The 25,628-nt window shown below is 40.5% G+C and overlaps 1 protein-coding gene across 1 annotated transcript in view; it reads right to left on the minus strand.

Moving 5' to 3' along the window:
• Nucleotides 1-19,366, minus strand: part of LOC109032437 (terminal nucleotidyltransferase 5C) — a 53,204-nt gene extending 33,838 nt beyond the window's left edge. Inside the window, exon 1 of the mRNA XM_019044563.2 lies at nucleotides 18,812-19,366. The gene's annotated coding sequence lies outside the window, so the exon portion shown is untranslated. The remainder of the gene's footprint in view (nucleotides 1-18,811) is intronic.
• Nucleotides 19,367-25,628: the final 6,262 nt, after the last annotated feature.

The following is a 25,628-nucleotide window of genomic DNA, read 5'->3' on the forward strand; positions in this document are numbered from 1 at the left end:
GTGCGGAACAAAATAATATCTGAATTTATAGAGTTGAGTGCCTGTTAAGAGGTAAAAATGAAGACTTGGGGCCCTCTTTGCGAAATATTACAAGTTTAAAAAAGAACGCTAAAATATTCTGGGAGAAATTTCATTCGTCGCGACAAAAAAACCTAAATTTCTCAACAATTTTGTTCGATATGCTGAGGAGGAATATGAGGGGTTGTGTCAAGGAAACGGCTTGGTGCGCTACATGTTCAAGTTGTGTCGATAAAAGTTTCCTTGTCGCAACAAAATATTTCTAGTTGTCTCAAAATAAAATAAATCACTACAGGGAAACTAAGGTAAGTTTACACGAATAAAAATTTACTTGGCGGAAAAAATTTGTATTGCAGCAAAACCGAAAAACTGTGAAGAGAGGTTTTCTTCAGTGTAACGCTGCAAATTCTTCTCAGTAAATATATGTCGCCATTAAAAGTACAGAAATACTTTATCAATTTCAATGTTTCGAAACTCGAGCGTCTCTTTTATTTATTTATAAAATATCAACATAATATCATTGCTTTCAGTAATTGGAAAAAATTATCTGCGAAGCGAGGAAAAATCGTAAAAATCCCCCCAAAAAATATTCATAAGATGCTATTATTTTAAAAGGTAAAAATATTTCGGTATAACGTCACGATCCGTGGTGCAGTTTCCAAAATTTTATTGGTGACTTAACTACCTAACATGATTCAATTTTTTCTCCCCCGTGGACATAAACGTGTTTTTTAAATTTAGGTGTGGAGAGGATCTCATATTCCGGTGAAAATTGCCATGAAATCGAGGAATCGCCGGCGATTTTTGCAGAGTCATGTTCGAGATATGCTGGCATGGAAATTTAACGGCACCATGATTTTACAGCCTACACTGATAGTAGTGAGCTGCCCGTCCTTATCAAAAACCGAACCTCAGCAAAATTGCAGTTTTTATGAAATAATTGAAATAAATTGTTTAAAGGTGAAAGACCTAACTTAGCATGACCCAGTCTGACCTTAACTTAACCTAGAAAAACATCACCCGATTGCACCCTTCGAGATATTCGAATGCTTGGACTGCATTTCGCAGAAAGGAACTAAGAGCATTACAGTGCTGCTGAGATTAAGATATTTTTGGATCTTGCATGAAATACGAGACATTTAAAAAACAGCTGCCTCAGTGCCTAAAAAATATTAACGAATCGAAAATTATCCTAGATGCATCTATTATCAATTATCCTAGATTGCACCGTTTGACTCGTTATTACATCACCTTTCGCCCAAAGTAGGTATCACATCAAGCGAAGTTTAAAAATTTCCGCCGCCATTTTATTTTTTTACTGAGATATTGTTCAACGAAGCTGCCCAGAAATTTTGCTGAATTTTATTTGTGCTGCCGATAAAATTCAGTGAAATTGTCAAACAAATTCAACCAGTAATTTCTCTGTAAAATAATAAAAGGCGGCGGCAATTTTTAAAGGCATGGCGCTTGTGATACTTTGACCGGAAGGTGACGATTACTTGGTTGTTTCCTGCAAAATAAGAACTTGCATATCCCCTTAAGCGATCTTAGGATGAAACTTAACCCTCACATGCCCAAGACATGTGGTGCTCACGTAACCCTTGAAGTGCCACAAGAAATAAGACAAACGGAAGCAGCATGTGTGGAAAAAGAGTAAGGGATTGGGTGCGCGTCGATGACGGCGCAGTGATACAACTATTCGTACTTGACGGATGTCCGTGTTGTATCTGCAAAATTGAAGGCGCGATAGCGCGAGGCGTGAACTCTCAAAACTTCGCTCTTTATTATACGCTTCAACAGGCAACGTCATTGGTTCCTTTCCGCGGAGAACACGCCTCTTCAAAGAATATTTTGAGTTCATTGAGTTTTTATCCTCGGTTTCAGAAAGTATTTACTTGCAGCCGATCATTACTTGCGAATAAATGTTTCCCTAAAATCGACAGGTAAAATGACTTATCAAATCAGTGGTTTTCAAATCTAAAAAGACGGCTTACCTTGCTCAGCAAAATTGAAATAAATAGATGTATCTCTGAGAGTTACGTACCTGCAATAAAAAGAAACAAATGGTCAGTCAAATTAATGATGAAAAAAAGGAATTAAGATATATGTAGGTACATTCAAAAGCTATTAAGTATCGGGTACCTGTACCGGAAAATTTTGACAATTTGATGCCCCCTAGAGGCAATTTGAGGATATTATCAGCAGTTTTGTCTCATTTTCCGCTGTAAGAATTTGCTTAGTTTTCACGTGTAAATATATCATTGGTTATAAAAAATTGGACGAAACTTTTTTTAGAGAAAAACGGGGGACAGAAGAAATATGGGGGAGGAGATGAAGGATCGGGGAGAAAAGAAAAATGGGGGGAAAGAAGAGGAAGGGAGGGTGGAGAGGCTTATCATCGAGGGAAATAGGTAACATTTTGGCTTACTGGCACTTAACGCTTATTGCTCATAAAAAAGCACCCCCCCCCCTCCCCATTTCACACTTGACGAGTTGCTCGTCTGCAAACATGGTTATACTGACAACACTGGACACACTGAAAAGAAAGTCGCTTGGATCTAGAGTCTAAACTCTTGAAAACAATGCCAAGAAAAAAATTGTCTTGATTCAATCGGATTTTTGCTGAAATCGAGAACCAAGCCTCGTACTTTAAGCGGATATTTTTTTGATTCAAGCAAAAATCCGATTGAATCAAGACAATTTTTTTCTTGGCATTGTTGTCAAAAGTTTAGACTCTAGATCCAAGCGAATTTTTTTCCAGTGCAGAAATGACGTCACACAAACTGCCTCGCCCAAAATCGAGTATTAGACATGGAGGAAAGACAACGTTGCCAACTTGCAAAAATCGTCATCGCCTCGGATGGGAGATGAGCGAGCCGCGACGCAACAAGTCCTGGCGCAGCGCGGAGCTGGAGGAGCGGGCCGCGCGCCGCCGCGTCGCGGGAAACCGTCGACCTCTCCCTCCGCCATCCCGTGGGACGAGCGGGAGGAGGTCGTCATGACGAAGCGTGGGCGAACCACCCTCTTTTCGCGTGGGCTCCCGTTTGACGTCACGGCGGAGCTCCCTACGTCATGTCGCTTCTCCGCGCTGCGCGGGGTACGGCCAGACGCCACGCATTTTACAAGCTCCAGACGGAGACTTTCCCCGAGATGAGTACAGAATCTCACAGGTGCTACCCTGACAATGGTGGAACATTTCAGTTTCGGGGATCAGACACGATATCGACGGTGGAACTACCAGACCACGTATCTCGTTTTCGGTGTTTGAAAATCTCCGCTCTCATTTTATGTTTTTGAAGGAGAATAAATCAGCATGATCTTTTGAAATGTTCACAGAGTTTGCTTCGCCCAGAGAAGAAAAAACACGAAGTTTTTCAAGAATTCACTGAAAGTAGTTTTCTTTTTTAAAAATAAAGTATGACAGGAAGTCTACAACGTCGCAAACTAAGATACGTGGTCAAGTGGCGTGGCGTGAATGATCGACTATCGATATTTCTCCATCTGAAGCTGTAGTAAAGAATCGATTATTGAGGTGTTCATTGCGAACACCTTGATAATCGATCATTTTTCTTGGATTTCAATGGCAGGTCAATCGATATATCGCAAAGCACACCACGCCACTGACCTGGTATGGTAGTTTCACCGTCGATATGTTTCGTCGTTTCTCGTAGGAAGGAGCGTAACTTCATTCAAAGGTACTAAAATTAGTGCGAAAAATAAAATTTTTAACAAGAAGAAACCTGAGCAATTTTGTCCAAAATTTTTCTGATTTTTGCGAGGTATCCGGAAAAAAATCGGTAAAATTTCCTGTTAAAAATAGCAAAGATTCTCCTCGTAAAATTGCATTTTTCGAGAGGATATTTCGTTACATTGAAGTTTAAATACGTTATTTCGTGAGGACAGCGACTTTGTAGAGATACCGCACTGCTTTTTTTCCGAGAATTTAAAATGTATGTTCGACAAAAGGCAACGCTTCGATTCGTCTAATGATGACTCATGACTTTTGCTTCATGACAGCTTTTTCATGACACGAGATTTGCGATTGAAGTACTTTTTCCTGTGTAAAAAGGGGAGCCGAAGAGGGGATGTAATGAGTGTCATTATACGTAAGCTGATTTTTGCCTTAACTCTGCGTGAAACTGGGACATTTTCTTGGCGACGGAGGGACATCTAACAAAAAAGGTCCACTTAGTAGAAAGTCCAGGAAGCCTACACAAGCGTCACGTACCTATTTCGCAAAGCCCTTTACATTTCTTGAAGGGGGAAAATTGATTTTTGGGGGAAGGGGGTACAGGTTTTTGGGCCCCCTCTTGTTAGTTCCGCGCATGCATGCATGCGTTCGGCAAACATACCCGGAAATCTGATACTTGCTATTAGACCATTCGGAAATGTACGGGAGAGAGTGACCAAATAACGGTTTAGACGGTTTGCGATTATTCTTATGGAAGGACATTGGCGGATCAACCAAATTGGCAATATTGTTTTTCTCCATTTAAACCTATGGAGATGTATCGATTCTTGGAGGGGGCAGGTGCTCTGACAAGAATCGATTTTTTAACAAAAATTTATATGGAGGGAATCCGGTATTGCCAAATTGCTGGATCCGCCTTTGTGGAAGGATCCTGGGAGAGAAAAAAGATGAAAATCACCGCGGCAAAGGAGTTCTTGCACGCGTTTTACTTCTTCCCATCATTCCCACGATGAAGGAAATTGCAGCCAGCATCAAATCGAGCAGCCCATTAATCATATGTCAACAAACATCAGATTCCATAAAAAAAGAAAAACAGTCGTATGTGCTGAATTTTAAACAGTGCAGTCTATGATAAGTGGTAACCTTGGGACATGTCGCGATTAACTGCATCAATTATTACCTGCCTCATTTTCACGCATTCAATCCGCGGTTTCTCCAGCGTCTCATTATGCTCGGTCTCGTAATTCTCGAGAATCGATATTAAAAGCACTCGAGACTCGCGAAGAATGGAGTTCGAGGCTGCATTGCTCCATGCAGTTGCGTTCTTACTTCCATAAAATTGAGCCTCCGCCGCCGACATTCTCACAGGCACACGAAATAAATAACTATAATAGATATACTGGACAAGGTGATAGTTTCAGCATTGATGCATACATCATAAAAGGCAAGTAACACGGATAAATAAGCGAGAAATGGATAGGATATAATCACAATCGGTCGAACTGCAGTTCACGCTGCCTGGTTGTTTTTCAAGTTTTATTTTTCTTATCAGAAAACCAAACAACGTAACGCCTGAGAACTTTCCAAGAATGTTCATTGGAACATAAAGGATATGAGGAACATGTCGGGTCGGGTCGGTCCTGTTGAAAATATACGATATTATTTGAGAAAATCAGGCAACGTCTGATGAAGTTAGGTTTATTCTAGTTGAACCCGCACGTTCAAAGGGAGTTTTCGGGAAAAAAGGGACCTTGTCAAAACGGCCATATGAGGGTCCATGAGATTCCAATGGGAAGAGTCTGTCACATGAAGAGACTGACAGGAACCTATGGGGCAGCCAAAACGACCTAAAAGAAACGTTAGGGTCCCCTTAGGGTAGGAGGAAAGAAAGAGGTAGGCATGTACACAGAGATGGAATCCTCCACAATAAAATTCCACCGATGTGTATTTATCGTAACTTGGAAATTCCTCAGAGAGAGGATTTTGGACACGTCTCAATACCGCGAGCGTATCAGCGCCTATCTTGCTGCCTTATCATGATATCAGAACCATAGAAGAGACACGGGCAAGAGAAAGAGAATTGCTACATCGCGACGTGGTATACCCGGTAAAGTCGCTTTTATTCTAATGATTTGAGTCTGTTTGAATTCCAACTTTCATAGGAAAATATGACAACTCTCTTTGACCTTTCTCTGACCGTTGGGTGGTTCCTAAAAATAATCATTTTGGTCGATGTAATGCTTCGATAACAGATAAGTTCCACATTTCTTCAGATAAGTGTTCTTGCGAACTGCTGGTTATATCATAGAGTCTTGTCGCATTCTTCAAAGGATTCAAGAGGAGGGCATTCAAATTACCTTCGCCTATCTCTCGATCGACGAAACGCAAGCAGACAAACTAGGCTGGAAATGAAACAAAGAAAAAAAGCTCCGGCCCTGGGACCGAATTTTGTTGGCCCTATCACCGTGCTTAAATAGGACGAGTCTCGACCGCACTTAAGTCCGGCTTAGCGCTTCTGATTGGCCGGTAGTGCGGTTAGGACTCATCGATGGATGTTGCACCTTCTTGGGAAAGAGCTGACAAAATTCGCCCCCTGGCCTTTCGTTAATAAAATCTCTGATATTCACATGATTTACTCTGGATAAATAAAAACCTCGGGGGTGGAAGGAGGTCTTTTCACCCTCTTGCAGTATCTGAAACACAGTCAATGTGCATTTCACTATACCTTGCCTTTTTCCTTCAAAAATCACGATATCTTTTTTTTTTTTTTTTTTTTTTTTTTTTTTTTTTTTTTTTTTTTTTAACTTGCACTGAAATACCATGTGCCGATTATCTTGAGCTCTTTTCCTTTTCCACATCTATGAAACTCAGTGTGTTATCATTTCCGTGAGAGCACACAGGGCAAAAAGGTATTGTTATCTAAGACTTCCATGCTGAGCTAAAATGGCGTTCGAGCATATTTTGCAAAAATTTCGCCACTTCATCGTTTATTTTGCTAATGAACAAGAGCTCCTATTCTCCCGGGAAGAGATAGCACATTATGTGAAAAATAAGCATTGGATAACTTGCTGATGAACATTTCAATTATTTCCAGAAACTTTTGGTGCATTTGAATTCAAATTTGAAGGGTTCTCCGGGAGAGACCTTGCCTTATGCTAGACAAAACTTTGAAAATTTCAAAAAAGAGGTAAAATTTTAATTGTTATCTTATAGCAATTACGCGTATACTCCGCAAAATCTGCAAGGAATAATTTTTCATGTGAAGTCAGCCTGCTAGGATATTACACATAGAAACTGCCCATGAATGAAAATTACGGTTTGATTCACAAATGAACAACGCTAAATGAGAAGATGATTCCCGTTAAGTTCGGTTGGAAAAAAGAAGCAAAATTAAGGTTTGCGAACACCCTGTATAGTTCCCCAAAGAATAAATGCACAACAAGATACCGAGTGAATTATATCTTCAAAAATTTCAATCGTGTCCGTGCTTACGGGCTATATAGACATATCATCCGCGTTTCGGGTTCAGCGGCCGAAAGTTCCGGGTGCAGCACCCAGAGCACCCGAACAGTCGAAGCTACGACTCCAGCACCCGGAACTTCCGACCGCTGAGCCCAGAACGGACGGTATATGTTTATATACAGCTAGTACCTTTATTTTCCAGTGTAATCAAGCGGACGAAGTCTTACGGTTTGGGTTCACTTAAATTAAGCTTCGTTCTGGCAATTTTGAAAAAACCGAGCTCTCATATGATCTTTTCAAATAATTCATTGAAAAGAGCAAATTCCAGAAGGGTACTTTTTCCGAGATCTTAAACATGAGTATAGTTTAGTGGCGAGGCGTGAGTGGTCGATTAACGATACTTCCCCATTTGAAGCTATGGTATAGAATATTGCGAACACCCTGTTTATCTATCCTTTTCCATAGGTTTGAATGACAGATCAATCGATCCATCGCAAATCACGCCAAGCCTCTGGAATAGTTTACCTTCGCTTGATCATGCACAATTTACAGCTGAAATGTGTTGAGGATGGTTTGGGGCAATGATTCGATTACAATTATCCGAAAGTTTCGAGTGTCGAGCCAGAAAACTTTGCCAGAAATGTGTTGGAGACGATCCACATTGTTAAAGCGAGAAGATTAAGGTTATGCAACTTCCGGGCAGGCGTAGATAGGATGAGGGTCAGACAGCACTTGTTTTTGCGGCAGTACACTCCTACAAATCTGTGAGAGATATCTCGTATTACTTGTCAAAGCTAATCGACTTTTTTTTCAGAGGGGTTTTCGACTTCAGTTTCATTGGGATGGTTATAGATACATTACAAATAGATACATATGTATTAGAAACCCCGCGCTAAGAATCTAGGCAGGTACTTGCGTGATTGGGCGTGATAGAACTGAACAAGGCTGGCAAAACGAGATTGGGAAAATCTACACTTCAAACCATACAAATCGTGGAAAAACCATTATTTCAAACCATACAAATCGTGGAAAGACGATTATTTCAAACCATACAAATCGTGGAAAGACCATTATTTCAAACCATACAAATCGTGGAAAGACGATTATTTTAAACCATACAAATCGTGGAAAGACCATTATGACTATATGCCTCTCAGGGTGAATTTCTAAGCTTTGTATTAATTTTAGACTGCGACCGCAATTGAAATAGTGTACATGAGGTGTGAGCCTCCTTCACACCCTGATCCTAAATGTTCAACCAATATTTGCAGGTACATTCAAGATTGAAATAACATAAAATAAATTTGAAAGATGGCCCGATGGATTCTGCCACATCTACACTTGAATTTGAGGGGGAAAAAACAGGTTGAGGTGCTTGTGGCGTGAAAAAAATCTTTGGGGCATCGGTTAGGAGAGAGCTGAAGACTTTTTGCCTTTGGAATCTGCACACCGAAAAAAAAAACTCGTGCGTGGGACCTGAAGTTTAGGTCATATGGATCTCTGAAGTTTCCAGATTGAGCATCTGAACACTTTAGGTATAGCTGTCGAGGTTCGGATCACACATCTGAAACTTCAGTTCTTACATCTGAAGTGCTTCGGTTTTCACATCCGAAAAACTTCGGTTCTCACATCCGAAAAACTTCGGTTCTCACATCTGAAGTACTTCAGATGTAAGAACGGAAGTTTCAGATGTGTGATCCGAACCTTGACAGCTAGACCTAAAATGTTCAGATGCTTAATCTGAAAACTTCAGAGATCCATATGACCTAAACTTCGGGTCCCACGCACGAGTTTTTTTTTCTCCGTGCAAGGATCTAAACGGTGGGCGGCCCTTGGATAGGCCGGGCTCTGCCCCCCCCCCCCCCCCTCCAAATGAGGAAAACAGATAAAAAGCTGGGAACGAATAAATTGGACCTATCCCAACATCTGCAGTAGTCAGACAAGAAGCTCATAAAATAAATGTACAATGTAATACGTCGTGACAAGAATCGGTTACCAAGAGGAGGAAAAGACGAACACCAAAGCACCTCCCAGCCCAACGATTTCACCAAACATGGGGTGAAAAACCTCCGTCATACGCACCGCTCCCTCACCGCGGCGGAGAATCACTTTGGAACCCTTGAGTGTTGTTTTTAAGCTAATACCCTAGTAGCAGAACAAATTTTTGTTTTTCTAAAAAAAGTATAAAAAAAACACATCTGTTATCTAAATGATCGTTTATAAAAAACGTTTAACGCTTATATAAAAAAAAATCAAAGTTCAGACCTGACCGTAATCTATGAAAAATGATAAAAGCTAGATAAGGTATTTTTTTTTAATACACACATTTTTTATTTTTTTATATAACGCATGCATACGAAAGTGTTAAAAGTGAACATTTTTATGTAACGATTATATAAAAAAATAGGTCATCATTTTCGTGAGCTTTTCGCGAATTAGAAGAATTTTTAGTATGTTCGCGAAAAGCTCACGAAATTATAACATTTTTTTATATAATGGTTACATAAAAATGTTCACTTTTAACACTTTTGTATGCATGCATTATATAAAAAAAATTAACTTTCGTACATAATATTTATCTTTTTCTTCTGTGGTTCTGCTACTAGGGTATGAATCAATTTTTCCAAATAAAACTAGACGTTGAGTTCTGGTGGATCATATAGGACAGAACCACTTCAATTAAAAGTTTTTACGCTTGAATTCCCGCACTAATTTGCACTATCACACAGACGAAACGCGGTTAAAGTTTTCTCCTGCACTTTCACTGAAATGCTAGCGTATCATGTTCATGTCCTCGAATTTTGCCGGAAAGAACATTTGAGGGGCTTGGAAGGCGCATGAGTGCAGTTTTAGAAAAAAAAAAAATGAGATACCTATTCATAAACTCAAGTAAAACTAGTTTGAAAGTACACTCTGTGAAAAAATCACGACTAGATAAAATCCAACTTTAAACCTCAAAAATTTAGTTTTAGCGCATCATCTTCATGTCCTCGAATTTCGCCGGAAAGAACATTTGAGGGGCTTGGCACGCTCGTAAGTGTAGTTTTTGAAAAAATTGAGATATTCATGAACTCCAACCAGAACTAGTTTGATGTACATTTTGTGAAAAATTCACAACTAAAATCCAACTTCAAAGCATCAAAAATTGAGTTCAAACTTCCTTTCCGCCATGAGGCTCCATGTAATTTTGAAACTTTAAACACATATTTCTTGAAACAGCAAAAACTGCACTTACGCGCCTTGTCCTCCAGGTCCTTCAAAGGCATGTCGCGCAGAGGCGGGAGTGGATCCAGCGATTTCGATTTGGCAACACCGGATTTCCTCTATTTAAACCTGTGCTAAATAATCGATTTTTTTCGAAGCACCTGGCCTCCGAGGAATCGATACATTTCCATAGAATCAAATGGAGAAAAGACAATGTTGCCAATTCACTGGATCCGCCGATGCGCAGAGGCGAGAGTGGAGGGTGTCTATTTCGCTTTGTGGCGCGTCATTTTGCCCCCACGGAACAGTGCATCAAGTTGCACTTGAAAAATGTAGGACTGCACCGTCGCAATCCTAATATCTAGTGCATTTTGTCTCGAGAAAAAGCTAAACAAGTTACCACAGAGCAAGCTGTTTTAAGAACAAGCTCAAGAACAGTCGAGAGCACCCCATTCAGGCCACCATACAGACATCTCGTGTGATAGCCATGATTAATTTTTTTTATTTATGTGTCTTAGTTAAAGTTTTCATGGATATTCGATCTTGAGATTTCGACACTCAACCGTCCATGACACAGTGAAAGGTTTTTCTGCCCTGTTCATGAGCAAATTCAAGCGGGACATAACATTTAAATACAGTTTATGAACGACGCCTCGCTCGCGAAGTGAGCCAAATGTTTCTTTCGTGTCGCGGGGATCAAGTACATTTCGTACTTCTCTGACTCGGTGAGCTCCAAAAATAATATTTTTACTCTCACAAATCTATTATTAGATTCGAGGAGGAGTATAATGCACTTTACTCAAGAGCCGAACCTGCTAGCAGACGTGACGGTAAAGTCTCAATTGCAATAACCAGTTAGGCGCAAATGAAAATGAAACTTAAATCCTTCAAGGCTCACCGAAAACTTAATGAATTTTTCACAGCAATTTACCTTTTTTGGTAATTTTCTAACGATTACCGTACATTCTGTTATGAAATATAAACAAAAATAAACAAAAAAAAAGGAGTTTTCACAGAGATTTTATATTGAATGGTCTATTCCCGTGTGAAATTTGATAACACGGAGAAAAGTTTTTGATAATTTCAACAATATTCCTGCCAGATTTTGGCGTCAGCCAGAGGTATGGTTTAAATTTACATTTTTAGAAGTTATAACTGACTTTTTAGTACGGGAAAACCTCTTCTCTGTAAAGGATTCCACCTCCACGATAAACCACATTCTCCCCTTAAGAACGAGGTTTCATACATTTTGAGGATTGCCACTCTTTGTTGGGACTCAAGTCATGGCATTATTATTTAAAATTTGCACCAAAATATGTGTAACCAAATGTGACCAAAATTATATGATATACTCATATGCCTCTACACGCGAGGGGAGCGAGAAAGTAAAAATGAACTTGGAGTATATTTGGAATAGGTATACCACATAAAATTAGTAAGTTTGGCACGGGAATGTAATGTACTTGTTGAGATTAAAATCATTCACGGGTCATTTTTTCTTGAGCACGTGGGTTGGTTCTTTTCTGTTAAACTCAGTTCAAACTGAATGCATGCGAGAACTACACTTGTAGCGGCGGCGCAGTGCACTGCAGCATCGCTCTCGGGGCAAGGAAAGTTAAAACGCCTTCAATCTGTTGCGTATGCCACATGGACATCCCATGAACACGAATAGTTGCATCAAGGCGTTGTCATCAATTTTGCTACGATTCTATGCAGATTGGCTTGTTTTGAGTATCAGTTGGGCCTATTGGTGCTAAAGGGAACTAGGTGTGAATAAATCAGATCAAAAGTAACTATAAATAATGCACGTCTTACGCGCATGGTTAACTTTGATTCAATAAATTCGCACGTAATTTCTTTTAACATAAAATAAATACCTCCAGTCCAAGTTGAGAATCGCTTTACGCAAAGAAATCTTCTTCTAAAACACTTAAAAAGTCCTCACTTGCTCTAACTTAAAATGCATTTTTGGGTGATTTTCATTTATAGGGTATCTTGTTATAGCCCCGATTTCGAACGATGGTCTTTTCGATTAATGTCGTAGCCGTCCCATTTAACACACGTTACTAGTCCTAAGCCACTGCATATTTTTTTATTTCAATGCAATCGGAATTTTCAATTCTATTGCAAATCTAATGTAAATAGGCCCACTGACTCGTAGATGCCTAAATGTTGATATCCTGTGGCTCGTTGCAGCGTTACAATATTTACATTCGTATTCTATTTTTCTTAATAAATAAAACACAGGTAATAAATATCGTGATTTGAAATCATTAACTGCGTAATAATCATAGCTGGTGGATACAATTCAAGGCAAATTCAAAATAATAATAACGAGCTGTAAAACAACAAATAGTAGTTTTTCATTTCGAGCATTGAATGCGAAAGAAACTTGCGAGACCGCTTGTAAGATACGTGTTTTTAGTTTAGATTTCTTGTTATTCTTTAGATACGCCTGAATAATTTTTGGAAACCCCACTGCTCGCCAGAGTTCCATCCCTGCGGGTCGATTATCGAATCGTTATCGAATTAATTCGATCGATAAATCCCTCTCTTGGCTATGCTTTTAATCGATCAAGGTCATTCGATAACGATCCAACAATCGACCCGCTGGACCGTTACACCGACGATATAGTTTATAGAGCCGAGCTCGATGAAATTCCGTCTCTACCTACTGGCAAAATTTAGCATGAAACATACGTTTGATGATCCGATACCTTGAAATATGGAAAACCTCGACCTTAAAGCGAGTTATTCCTGTAAACGAATAAAAGAAATTGGAAGCTGAGAGAGTTTCAGCCGCGACGGAGTGGGGAGGCGAGCTCATAAAATGAGCTAAAATAAAAATTCATCGTGACACATTTTTAGGTTGTTGGAAAGAGAACAATACGGCTAGGCTCCGCGAATTCTGACACTTGAACTCGACGAAGGCGACTTCTGCTCATTAATGAAGTTGTGAGTGTGTGATAATCAACAGTATTGACACGGCTCGCATGCATGAAATACATCGTCTTGGCTCATTCATTTCATGTTGGGGAAATTTGAGCCCATGTTCTATAAAAGGAACGGGGCAATTTTAGACGGGATGAAGTGGTGTGGTGGAGTGTCTTGTAAAATCCAGGGTTTATTAGACAATTGATTAATCAATTCTGAAAACACGTGGCTTGATTACACCGTCTCAAAACCTATGTTTACATTTTTAAATTTTTGAAGAAAAATTAGCAAATATTATGATCTGAATTTTGCACGGAACACTGGAAAAAAACACATTGGATCTAGAGTCTAGACTCTTAAAAACATCGACAAGAAAAAATACTCTTGATTCAACCGGATTTTTGCTTAAATCAAGAACCAAGCCTCTTAATTTGAACGGATTTCCTTTTGATTTAAGCAAAAGTATGATTGAATCAAGAGTATTTTTTCTTGTCAATGTTTTCAAGAGTCTGGACTCAAGATCCAATGTGTTTTTTCCAGTGAATGTATCATGACGGAGTAACAAAAAAAAACATCAAAGAATATTCCAAGATGTAGAAACAAGTTGTTTTTCTTTTAAGAAATAGCACATGAGAAGAGCTACGCAACTTCGCATTTTCAGATACGTGTTTTCAGAGTTTAGCCATCGAAATATGCACAAGTCCCCCTAATCTAAAATTCTTGAATCTGCTGTACTACAAAAACGCTACAACTGCGCGTGAGCTGAAGTGAGAAGGAAGGGTAAAATATTCTGCGTGATAACCAACGAGTATAGATCAAACTCGTAGCAGCGAGCGCCCCCCCCCCCCCCCTCCAATAAAAAGGCACCTTCATAGATTTTTTCACGCCCCCTCCCTTCCACCACGGGAAAGCGGTCAACGACACTGAAATAAAGTTGAGCTTTCCAATAATTACATACCGAGCTATCCCTGACTTTTTAATATTTCTCCCTCCTCCCACCATAACGCGGATAGAAATCATTTCCCTTGAAATATGTTCTATACTTACTGCTTCCCTGATAAAAATTACCAGGAGAACAGTGTCGAAATTTCAGTCAAATAGTTAGAGGTTCTACTAATCGCGACGGACGAAAAAATCAGTGAAAAATTTAACCGTTTCACTGGCATTGAGGCATCGGATGCAAAAAATACACTTATCGGTTGCAGTGTTCCAGAGTCGCCTATAATGTTTTATTCATTGTAAGGAAAGTAAATGCATCCATTTCACTAAACAATTTACTGAATATTCCTTATAATGCTACAATTTTCTAGGGAGAGAATCCTGGAAAAATCACCCATTAACGTTATCTCCACGGGATGAATTAGCAATTACAGAGATTCCGAAACACCGCAATCGAGAAGTGCCCTTTTCACATCCGGTGCCTCACACTGGAAAAAAACACATTGGATCTAGAGTCCAGACTCTTGAAAACATTGACAAGAAAAAATACTCTTGATTCAATCAGATTTTTGCTTAAATCAAAAGGAAATCCGCTCAAATTAAGAGGCTCGGTTCTTGATTTAAGCAAAAATCCGATTGAATCAAGAGTATTTTTTCTTGTCGATGTTTTTAAGAGTCTGGACTCTAGATCCGATGTGTTTTTTTTTCCAGTGCAATTTTTCTTACAAGGACGGACATGGTCCTCCCTCTGATTTTCATCGGGTTTACCTACAACTAAATTTGACCCAAAATCTTTCACCGATTTCATTTCTATCAATTTTTCAGTCCACGAAATATTAGCACCACTCAGCGATGATCACCAATTCGTAAAAATAATGACATCTGATGAAGAATAGCAGCTTTATGTGCACAGTTTCTAGTGCAGCGTTTGCTGAGGAAGAATTGGAATACGAAATTCACGACTGTGGAGTAGCGACCTGGCCGCGCGTGGATCTGCAGCCACTAGAACAACTTATTTCGCCACCTCGCGTTCACCACGCTCTCGTGGATTCTTCCACTCCGCGTCGCACAGTGGATCGAGCTGATAGGAGAGGTCGGACACGGAATTTTTGGCTAAAATTTCAAATTTTTATGTTCATTTTGTCACAAATTCGATTTTAAGGGGTGTTTCTAAGAGAAAATTTTACGAAAAAATAAATGAAACCACTCATTTGTTTCATATTTTTAAAAATATAAGCTTTCAAAGTTTCCAAACTTTGTCCGACCTCTCTTGTTGACTGGGTCCAGTGTGCGCCGTGGATTCTTCCGTTCTCTCGATCATGACTGATCGCACGACGCTTACGCTTCGTTTTGGAGCCGACTGAGACGGCAGCAGTGTGAGATTGCATGAATTTCTCGTGCATTTTGTTTAAATTTCAAAAGTAAACTGCTCGGTCCATGCCGACTCGAGCGCTCGAAGAGGATCCACCCAGAGACGATGTATTTTAGAGACCCCACACTATCGATATAAGCAATGTAATCGGCCGGGGCAAAAGTTACGTTTGGAGGCAGTGGCGTAGCGTGCTTTGCAGTGTATCGATTAATGAGCCGTTTAAACCTATGGAAAAGTGTCGATAAAAAGGGTGCAAGGGTGTTCGCAGTGAACACCTTCATAATCGATTATTCACCACAGCTTCAAATGGGAAAATATCGATAGATCGCAAAGCACGCCACGCCACTGTTGGAGGTAAACCCACCTCTTTACTTGATGCTAATTGGATCGCGTTTAACAAAAATGAACCAGGGCAATTGTAGTGTTGCTAAAATGTTACTTCTTCATAATTATCTAAAAAATCTCCCAAAATAGCAAAAAGTTTTTGCATCCCACCAAAAAAGTGTCAATTTTAAAGGAAAATAATTGTGTAAATTTTAATACTGTACATATAGCTAGTATTTTTGAAAGAAAAAAAAGAATTCGCACGATTTTGATAACTTTATAATCACTCTGGTTCCTTTTTGCTAAATGCGATCCAATTGATGATCGACTTATTGAGCAAAAAGTTACCTAAATACTGCCGTGATAGCGAAGAGAGCAGAAAGAGTAAAATTTTCGAAATCGAGTCTCCCTCTAAAGTCGTCTAATCTCTTTTAGATGAAATCACTGAAATAGCTAAAACAGCAAAATTCATCTTAAGTGTATCAAAACGAGACATATGAGAAAGCCGTAAGTGCGCAAAATATAACACAGTTTCAGGCAAGACAACAGTAAGTGACGATATTCTTCTAGAGAGTCAATGAAAACAGTGCTGTCAAGTGAAGTGCCGACATTTATAACCTGAAAATGTGTTTTTCATGTGTCCACGAAGCCGCGAAAGCATGCGGAAGATAGCACTTACGGCTGTCTTGCCTAACGATAGCTTAGCATGGAAATGAAAAATACCCTGCTTGAAACATGTACTTGAAATAAAATCTGTCGATATTTAAACATTTAAACGATTTCTAGGAGTCTTTCGGACGATTAGTGGCGATTTGACAAGGAACGGCCGGATTTTTTTTTTTTTTTTTTTTTTCGATAAAATTTTCCGGTCAGAAGCGTCAGAGCCCGTTTCTCAAAACTTCGTTTTTGCACTTACTGCTCTCTTCGCTATAACGGCAGTGCTCCTTACTTGAAGCTGATTGATGATCAACTTGCTGAGCAAAAAGTCAAATAATACTCGCCTGATGATGACTGATGGATGTCGTGGTGAGCACTTTGCGAGGTGAGTTTTTGCAAATTACTTTAGGATTACTGAAAAAATTCTGCAGTTTTGAGAAAAAATGCCATATGAATATTCGAGTGTTACCAAATTCACTCTCAGATAAAACCTATTTTTGGGAAAGTTATGGTTATTTTTCATTGAAATTTTTAGAACATTTTGGATTAAATTACGAACAAATTCTCTGAAAAATTGGACTAGGAAGACTTTAGTATAATGAGAGGCTCGGCGTATAACACAAGAGAAAACCGAAAAAAAAATCATCCTTTAAAGTTACTGGTGAAAACGTGGAGAGGAACGGCCCTTCGACCATCGTTAAGCAAGACGTGCTTTATCCACATTTTAGCAAGGGTTAGGTTGAATAAGTAAGAGTCTGTGGACACCGGATGACATAATGTCCCCTCCTCAGAGAAATAATTCCACCGATAATTTTCGCAAAGGCCCAAGGGCCAAAATCCAAGTCTCGAGCAAAACGGTAAAAGGCGTGCCATTCGATCTGATGACCCTATTTGAGTAGAGTCTTCAGATACACACATTTTTTTGACTCAAAAGATTGAGCGCAAACTGAATAGTAGTTTTTCCGAAACTTGGATTTTGGCGCTTGGGCCCGTGAGAAAGATATCGATTGTATTCTCGATTTCATGGTTTTCGACGATGTCAGAAGGAAGCACGCAAGCCTTTAAAGGGACCGAGACCTCCTTGTTTAGTTTCCCACCTGGACATTGATCCCTAATTTTATGATACCTCGTGCGAGTTGCTAGTAAAACGTTCCTCCTTAACGCTATCCTTTTCAGACACCGTTCATTCCTTCAAAATATCCGAAACTTCATTTTTTGTCTTTGCAGCTATATTTAGGGGTCAAATTCCATGCTTTTTTCAGCTTTAAGCAGACAATTATATGTAGGTAAAATTGATGACTTCTTCTCAAATCGTGTACCAAGTTTTCTACGTCCGCGAAGGATGGCCCTCAAAAGGCGTGAGACAGATGTTTCGCAACAGTCATTGGGGGTGAGGGTGGCTTCGTTGGAGTAATTGAAGGAGGGTAAGTATGGTAAATTGACTAACAAATAGGCAGAGAAAGAGATTATAGGGTATCAGTATGAATAATTATGACTATGTGATTCTATTTAAACGTGTAATTATTAGTATTACTAATTAAACACTTATGCAAAATGTCTAAACAAAACATAGAATTTGCGAGAATCCAGACGTGAGAAAGGGTGCACAAATGAAAGAAACGTATGTTACTTTAATTTGCAGGGATAGGGTGCGCGTACTGAGTTTGTTAAAAAGCATACTCGGTTTAGAGAAACCGTGAGAGGTGGATGGTCATAAAAACGCCTTCAAACAGTCGTGTAGGCAATATTCACTGCCGTAGTGTGCAATTAGTCACCTATTCCGTCGCTCATCGATCGTCTCGTCTCTCTGAAATAGGTCTATGTGAACTGCAATCGTAACTTTACGATGAATCAGGAAATTTGTCTCAATTTTGTAGCAAAGTGTGGAAAGTGTCCCTTGACTCTGAATGTTTTGTTGACCATACGGTAGCAAAGTCACCCTTAACAACGGAGAACAATTGATTATCTTCGCCGCGCGATTCTCACCGGGGAGGATGCCGATGCCTTCTCGCGTAGAAAAATTGATACACCGCAAGTAACAAAAACCTTTTGATTGTTGCCACAAAAAGTTCATCTCTTTCATTCCATCACTTTCGTCAATTATGTCGAAAATTGTTGGTGGTCGGAGAAAGCTTCAGTGATTATGACTTTCCGAGATAGCATGAAGAAAAACCAAAAATTTAAAGCATGTATAAAGAGGAGATACGAACCTTAAGCTAAAGGATCGGCGTACGTTGAGATTTCACCTTGCAACTTCCAAAATCTTTTTCGATCAATCACTGAAACATATTGGTTGGGCGAACCACGAACAACTTGCAGAACTTCAAAGTATCCCGAACTAGAATCACAATTATCTATCACGAATTCTGCCGCTAGTGACACGAGATCTCTTTTGGAATTCACTGAGATGGTTCTGCAGACCATAAAAATTTCCGAGCACTGATAAAAAATTACTGGGGTCAGCGAACGATTATGTCACCGGTGCAAAAATTGGCAAAAATCCGAACTTGAAAAAAATTCTGTCGCTGACGCGAAACTTCGACACTGTAGCACACAAGTACGTCGCAAAATCACAAAAAATTCAATATCTCGAGGTGAGGCGCACACGAGGATGAAATACAAAAAAAAATCTGAAAAACTCGAGAGGGTCGAAGTGCCCTCACGCAAACCACTTGTTGAACCGACACACTAAGGCCAATTCCGGCCTGCCCACTATCACTATCAGCGTGTGACTGGAGCGGGAGCCGTTTCAGGAGAGTCGAGAACATTCCTGCGCAGCGACAGTGGCGCACCGCGTGCGCTGTCGCTAAGTAACGAAAGCACGGATGCCTAGATTTACCGGCGAGCTCGTCCGCTTCGAGTACGGTGATAGACACGGGGCTTATCACGAAAGTTGGCAACGAAAGTCTCCGGTCTCGTCGGGATAGTAAGCCACAACGGTTACGGTCGCGATGAAAGGAAAAATGGTTCAATCGGGGCGGGAGGGGGTGGCGGTGCAGTTCGCGTCGGAAACGTCAACCACCAGCGGTGACGTCAGTGAAGCTTTTGTAGGCGACGTGAAGCTGTGGGCGTAACGTCTGGCGAGATTTTCGTTATTGGCCTCAATGATATGAGGACCGCAAACTAGGGGTGGCCTATGCATGAGCGGATACCGGGGGGGGGGGGGGGGGGGGGGCGTAACTTCCCGTTTGCCCGAAAAAAAGTAGGAAAAAATAGGGAAGAAAGAAAGGAGGAAGGAACGGAGGAAATAAGAATGAGGGATGCTTATATTTGATGATTATTCGTGGCGAAATTGACTCAAATTGCACGTTAGATGCTTTGAAATTTCGAAACTTTTCTAGGGAGGCCCCTCTTGGGGGGGGGGGGGGGGGGGTAAGAGGGGAGCTCCGAATTTTGAAGTGTCTGAATCCGCCTATGGACCTATGAGAAAGCATTATGGAGTGCCGGAGGCCATTCAACTGGAGGGAGATGGTTGGAGCATGGAGCTATTCTGTCTCATCTCGCAGACTCTTTCAAATCTGCAGATACAGTGGGACTCACGGGAGTTTTTTTTTTTTTTTTTTTTTTTTTTTTTTTTCTAAAAAAAAGGATGTACCAACGAGGTTGTCATTCAAAATTCACTCGAGGGTTACTTAGGTTCGATGTCAGGACTGTTCATTCTGCGCAAAAAGTTGGAAATGTACCTAATGTGCGTTAAAATTCAGTAAACTGAAAATCTCACTATAGAGGGAATGAGCTCAGTCGAGCACAATTTTCCCTCAAAGAGAAACACAGAAAAAATTGAAAATTTAAGAGGCTGCGCTGCACTGATGATGGGTTCAATTAGACCCGAACCGCGTCTACAGTTGCCTTCCTAAATGGTCGTTACTACTTAACTGATGTTGCACGAAACACTTTGAGGGAAAATTGTGCTCGAATGAGCTTTTTACCTCTGCAGTGAGATTTTCAGTTTACTGAATTTTAACGCACGTTTGCTACATTTCCAACTGTCTGTCTATATGACTTGTGCGTCTACCACTATCGGTCTGTAACTCATCATTCTGTATGCATTCGATAAAAGCTCTTGAGCAGTAGATAAGGCTATATTAAAGGTGACACATCTAGAGCGGATGAACCAAGTGCCATCGCGACTGGGGTGCTAAAATGAAAAGATAGAAAACAGGACAAGGAAAAGAGGAGAGAAAAATTAGAGGGAGGAAAGACGATTATTGAGGTAGAGAGAGCGATAAAATTTAAAGCTTGAAATTGTATTGCTTTAGAGTTCACGCTCCGTCTCTTGAGATGACAAAAGGAAAAATGTGTGTAGGTTGGAAAATTAGGAACAGCCAGGGCCGGACTGGTGGAAAAAGGCCCGAACGGCTTGCAGGTCTGAGGGACTCGGGTTCAAAACCCGGGGCTGGGGGGGGGGGGGGTAATAGACCCCCAGGAAGACTAAGTCCGGGGGCCCTCCTGACTAACTTTTAAGAATCTTCAACTGTTAGACGTAAACTTTGACGAGTTATATCACGGTATCTAAATCTAGAAACCCAAAAAATCTAATCAAGGAATTTTTTTTTTTTAGCATCAGGGAAAACCATGAAAATCTTCGAAGATCTGGCTGGCGCTCTTTGTCAGTTTTCCCTCAGTTTTAAATATAGGCAGCACGACCTCTCACATAGCCAAATGGTGGTATCACTCTCAGAAGTCGCGGTTGCTCCAAGAGAATGATAGCAGGAATGATTCTCCGAACGTGATGTGCGGATCAGTGATTTTACCGCACAATCAGTTAAGCCTTCAGTTTTCAGTGTAGGCAACCCGAGCTCCCACGTGGTCGAATAGTGGTATCACTCTCAGAAGTCACAATCGCTCGAAGAAGAAAGAAGGAATGATTCGCCGAGCGTGGTGTGCGGATCGGTGACTTTACCGCCTTGTCGGTTTGCCTTCAGTTTTCAGTGTAGGCAACCCGAGCTCCCTCGTGGTCGAATAGTGGTATCACTCTCAGAAGTCACAATTGCTCGAAGAAGAAAGCAGGAATGATTCGCCGAGCGTGATGTGCGGATCGGTGACTTTACCGCCTTGTAGGTTTGCCTTCAGTTTTCAGTGTAGGCAACCCGAGCACTCACGTGGCCGAATGGTGGTATCACCCTAGATGTCACGATTACTTGAGGAGGAAAGTAGGAAAATTCGGCGTCGAGAGGTGACTTCACCTGGCGTTTTTTTTTGGGGGGGGGGGGCGACTGTAAGCTTTTCATTTCATTAGCAACTATGAGCAATTTGCAGTTACATAAACTTTGTTGCACTTTAGGAATACTATTCCTAACTACTGAAGTACGATTTGGAATACATCATTTCGTATTTCAGCTGCCATCGGAGTAAATCCTGAGCAATTTGTCAATTAATATTTTTCTTGTCCAAGATAAATTTTCCCCAGAAGGCTACAGGACTCATTTTTGAAAAAACCTTTGCATAATCCCTAAATATCCAGAGAAATTTAATCCCACGAGCGCAGTTCCCGGAACTATTTTGACGAGTTTTAATAATTTTCGGGAACAAGTTCACCCAAAGTTCTGCGAGCGGCGCTTTTGTAAACAAGGCCCATAAGAGTAGCCAAGGATTCGTCACAGTGTCTATGAAGTAAACTACTTGGAGCTCACTTACTCAAAACCAGTGTTCCCAGGCGTACGGATATTTCCGCGCCGCGCGGACATTCCCTATACCCGCGGGGACAGCGTACGGACAAAAACCTTATGGGAAAATTTTTCCCTATCTTATTTTGTCCGTACGCTCGCCCGGCCCTGTCCGTGCGTCTGTTTATCCGCTTTTCTTTGCAATATTTATTACTTTTGCGTAAGTTATTGATACAATTATGTTTAGTATGAAAGCCGGGTATCGTTCGGGAACAAATTAGATACTTTTTGCATTAATTATATTGTATTCTTATCAAAATTCAGTCATTTCATTTATGTCCGTGCGCCCTCAACAAAACAACAAAACAGCCGGAGCCGGAACCGGAAACGGAAACGGAATTCACGGAACACGGACGGAGCACGGATATACACGAGCCCATCCGGAGAGCGTACGGACATTGTAAGATAGGAGCACCTGGGAACACTGCTCAAAACCCATCTCTTGCCAGACGAATCATCGGTGGTAAAGATTGGGTGGTGAAAGAGGAGTCGTTGTTTGTTTACATCCGTGACGTGGAAATGTTGGAATGAAATGAATGGTCACCACCTTCTCCTTTTACTTTTCTCTCCTCGAGAGCTGCCGATCTTATCGTGATTCCCGAAATATGCGTCGCTGCCAGACTTTGCGGTGAAATCAACGTTTGGAATACCTACATACTGAGGATGAAGAGAAAGGCGGTTTTTCACCGTTATCCAGCAGCAAATGCGGGAACCATGTCCCAAGCAAACAGAAGCCGGCCCGCCGCTCTGCGTGGCGCCACTTTCGGGATACCACCCTTGAAACTCCTGCGTTGCCATCAAGATCAGTGATGACTTCTTTTTCATTTCGTCTATCACGCCTACGCCTTTCTAAGTATTTGTCTCTCCCTGACCTATAATTGGATTTGTTGTATTTTCTAAGTCTTAAAAGATTTTGCTCCTTGATCTGGATTTATTCCTAGTCAGATATCCAGGCCCCAGTGCCTAAGAATGCCCTGCTAAGGAAAAACGCCGTATGAACATTTGAGAGTTGCCAAATTTCCCCGAATGAGACATGTATTTTTGAAGAAAGTTATGCGTATTTTTCCTTAACATTTTCCGATATTTTAGGTTAAATTGGGAACAGAATCGTCTGAAAAATTGGGAGAAAAATTCAGAATTTTCCCAATAAATTCGTAGGTTATCAGAAGAGTGCGTTCATGAAATACTTAACGCTGAAAATCGCACTTTTGAACCTCGTTCCCAACTCGCTCAACTCGTATTGCATCCATAAAACAGGTCTCCGGCCCTTGAAGTAAAAATTACGAGACGCTTAGTTTGAGACTTCCTTCAAATTTGCATTTTGCGTTGACTTTTGTAAGTGACATTGTCGTGTCATCTCAAACCCTTTGCAAATTATATTAGAGTATCTATATGGGAGAGTGCGGACATGTAGGTAATTTTCAGGTCGCAGGTCATGGAGCTTTTATGGCAGAAAAGGGCACCCAACCCATGAATGCAAATTATACAGATATTCATCACTACAATTATTATGTCACGACCAGTCGTTTTTAAAAAACGTATCAGACGTAATTTCTGCATAAATTCACTCATTTTTCCGAGAGAACGCTCATTTATAAATATTCTTAGCTATCTTGGTTTCAGATTGGAATCTGTGGATTGGCAGGGACATTTTTTGTGTTAGAGGGTTGATTAAGCCTTTTTCGGGCCCTACGAGCCCCATATTTCGACAAGTCCTTCTACACTTCCTTCAAAGGTACTCTAAATTTTATCAAGCAGTCAAACCATATGTATATCAAGGGATGATGGAGTCGTGCCTGAGCACATGAAGTGTTGGAAGGTGGAATTCCAAGCGGCGCACAGTGGATTGAGTCGCACCCAGAGCGATCGAAGAAGAAATTTTAGACTAAAATTGCAAATTTTGATGTTCATTTCGCCAAATTTTTTAAATTCGAGGGGTGCTCGTTGAAGTAACTTTCGCGAGGCAACCAATGCCACCACTTTCAGAACCTCAAAATTTGGTATGAACGGAGTTATAAGCGTTTGAAGTTTCCAAATTTTGTCGACCTACCCTAGTATAACTCGATACACTGTGCGGCGCGAGAAGTTGGCCGGTGCGAATGTGGTGATATTTCGCCCGAGTTTCTTGGCGACGATCACGATGACAAGCAGCAAGCACACGCGGGCACACGGTGCGGTGCGGCTTGCCGAACGCTCCCCGTTTTAAAAATAGGCGCCCGGGAGGTTACGTTTGAAGTTCATTGAACATCACTGCACTCGTCCAATGCAAACTGCATGCAGCCATCCTCTCCTTTCAACGCATCTTTTTTTTTTGGTTTCGGCGTCGATACGAGGCCGTGAGCTGTACTGCCGTGCTGAGGAAAACGCCTATCAGTAACATCGTTGATCGTATGAGCCTTTGGGAGTTGCTAAATTTTCCCTATTACAACAGTAAATTTAGAGATAAATTTTTCCTTGAATTTTTTACGAATTTTTTATCGAATTGCGAGTAAAATTTCTTGAAAATTGAAAGAAAATTATCTCAACAGTTTCTGCCGTCGTAAAAAAAACGTCGTATGAGCCTTCAGGAATTGCTAAATTTTCCTTGTCACAATAGTAAATTTAGAGAAAAATTTTTCCTTGAATTTTTTACGAAGTTTTTATCGAATTGCGAGTAGAATTTCTTGAAAAATCGAAAGGAAAATATCTCAACAGTTTTTGCCGTCCTAAGAAAAAACGCCGTATGAGCCTTTGGGAATTGCTAAGTTTTCCCTAATACGATAATAATTTTAGAGAAAATTTATGAAGATTTTTCCTTGAATTTCTCACAAACTTTTTATCGAATTGAGAGTAAAATTTCTTGAAAAATTGAAAGAAAAATATCTCAACAATTTCTGCCGTCCTAAGAACAAACGTCGTATGAGCCTTCAGGAGTTGCTAAATTGTCCCTGTTACAAAAGTAATTTTAGAGAAAAGTTATGAATATTTTCCCTTGAATTTTTCACAAACTTCTTATCGAATTGTGAGTAAAATTTCTTGAAAAATTTAGAGAAAAATATCTCAACAGTTTCCTTGAAAATGCGTACCTATTGTATCGGAGGAAATTTGGCAACGACTGAGGGCTCTTACGGCGTTTTCTCTCAGCACGGCAGAGTAAGGCTGTTAAGCTGTCCGCTCCACGCTAAGCCAGGGAGCTTTGAGCTTTTGCATGCCTCAGGGATTTGCGATTGCACTTTTTCATTGCGATACATTTCACGAGAATGCCTCTGGGTTTCTCCGAAAGGAACTCTCAAGCTCAAAAAAAGCTCTGAAAGTATAGAGGTCCCATTTAGGAGGTCACCCACGTCATGGTGAGAGTCTACCTTTATATTCTGTTCTTCAG

This window comes from Bemisia tabaci, chromosome 2, assembly GCF_918797505.1.
Source record: "Bemisia tabaci chromosome 2, PGI_BMITA_v3".
Classification (NCBI taxonomy): domain Eukaryota; kingdom Metazoa; phylum Arthropoda; class Insecta; order Hemiptera; family Aleyrodidae; genus Bemisia; species Bemisia tabaci.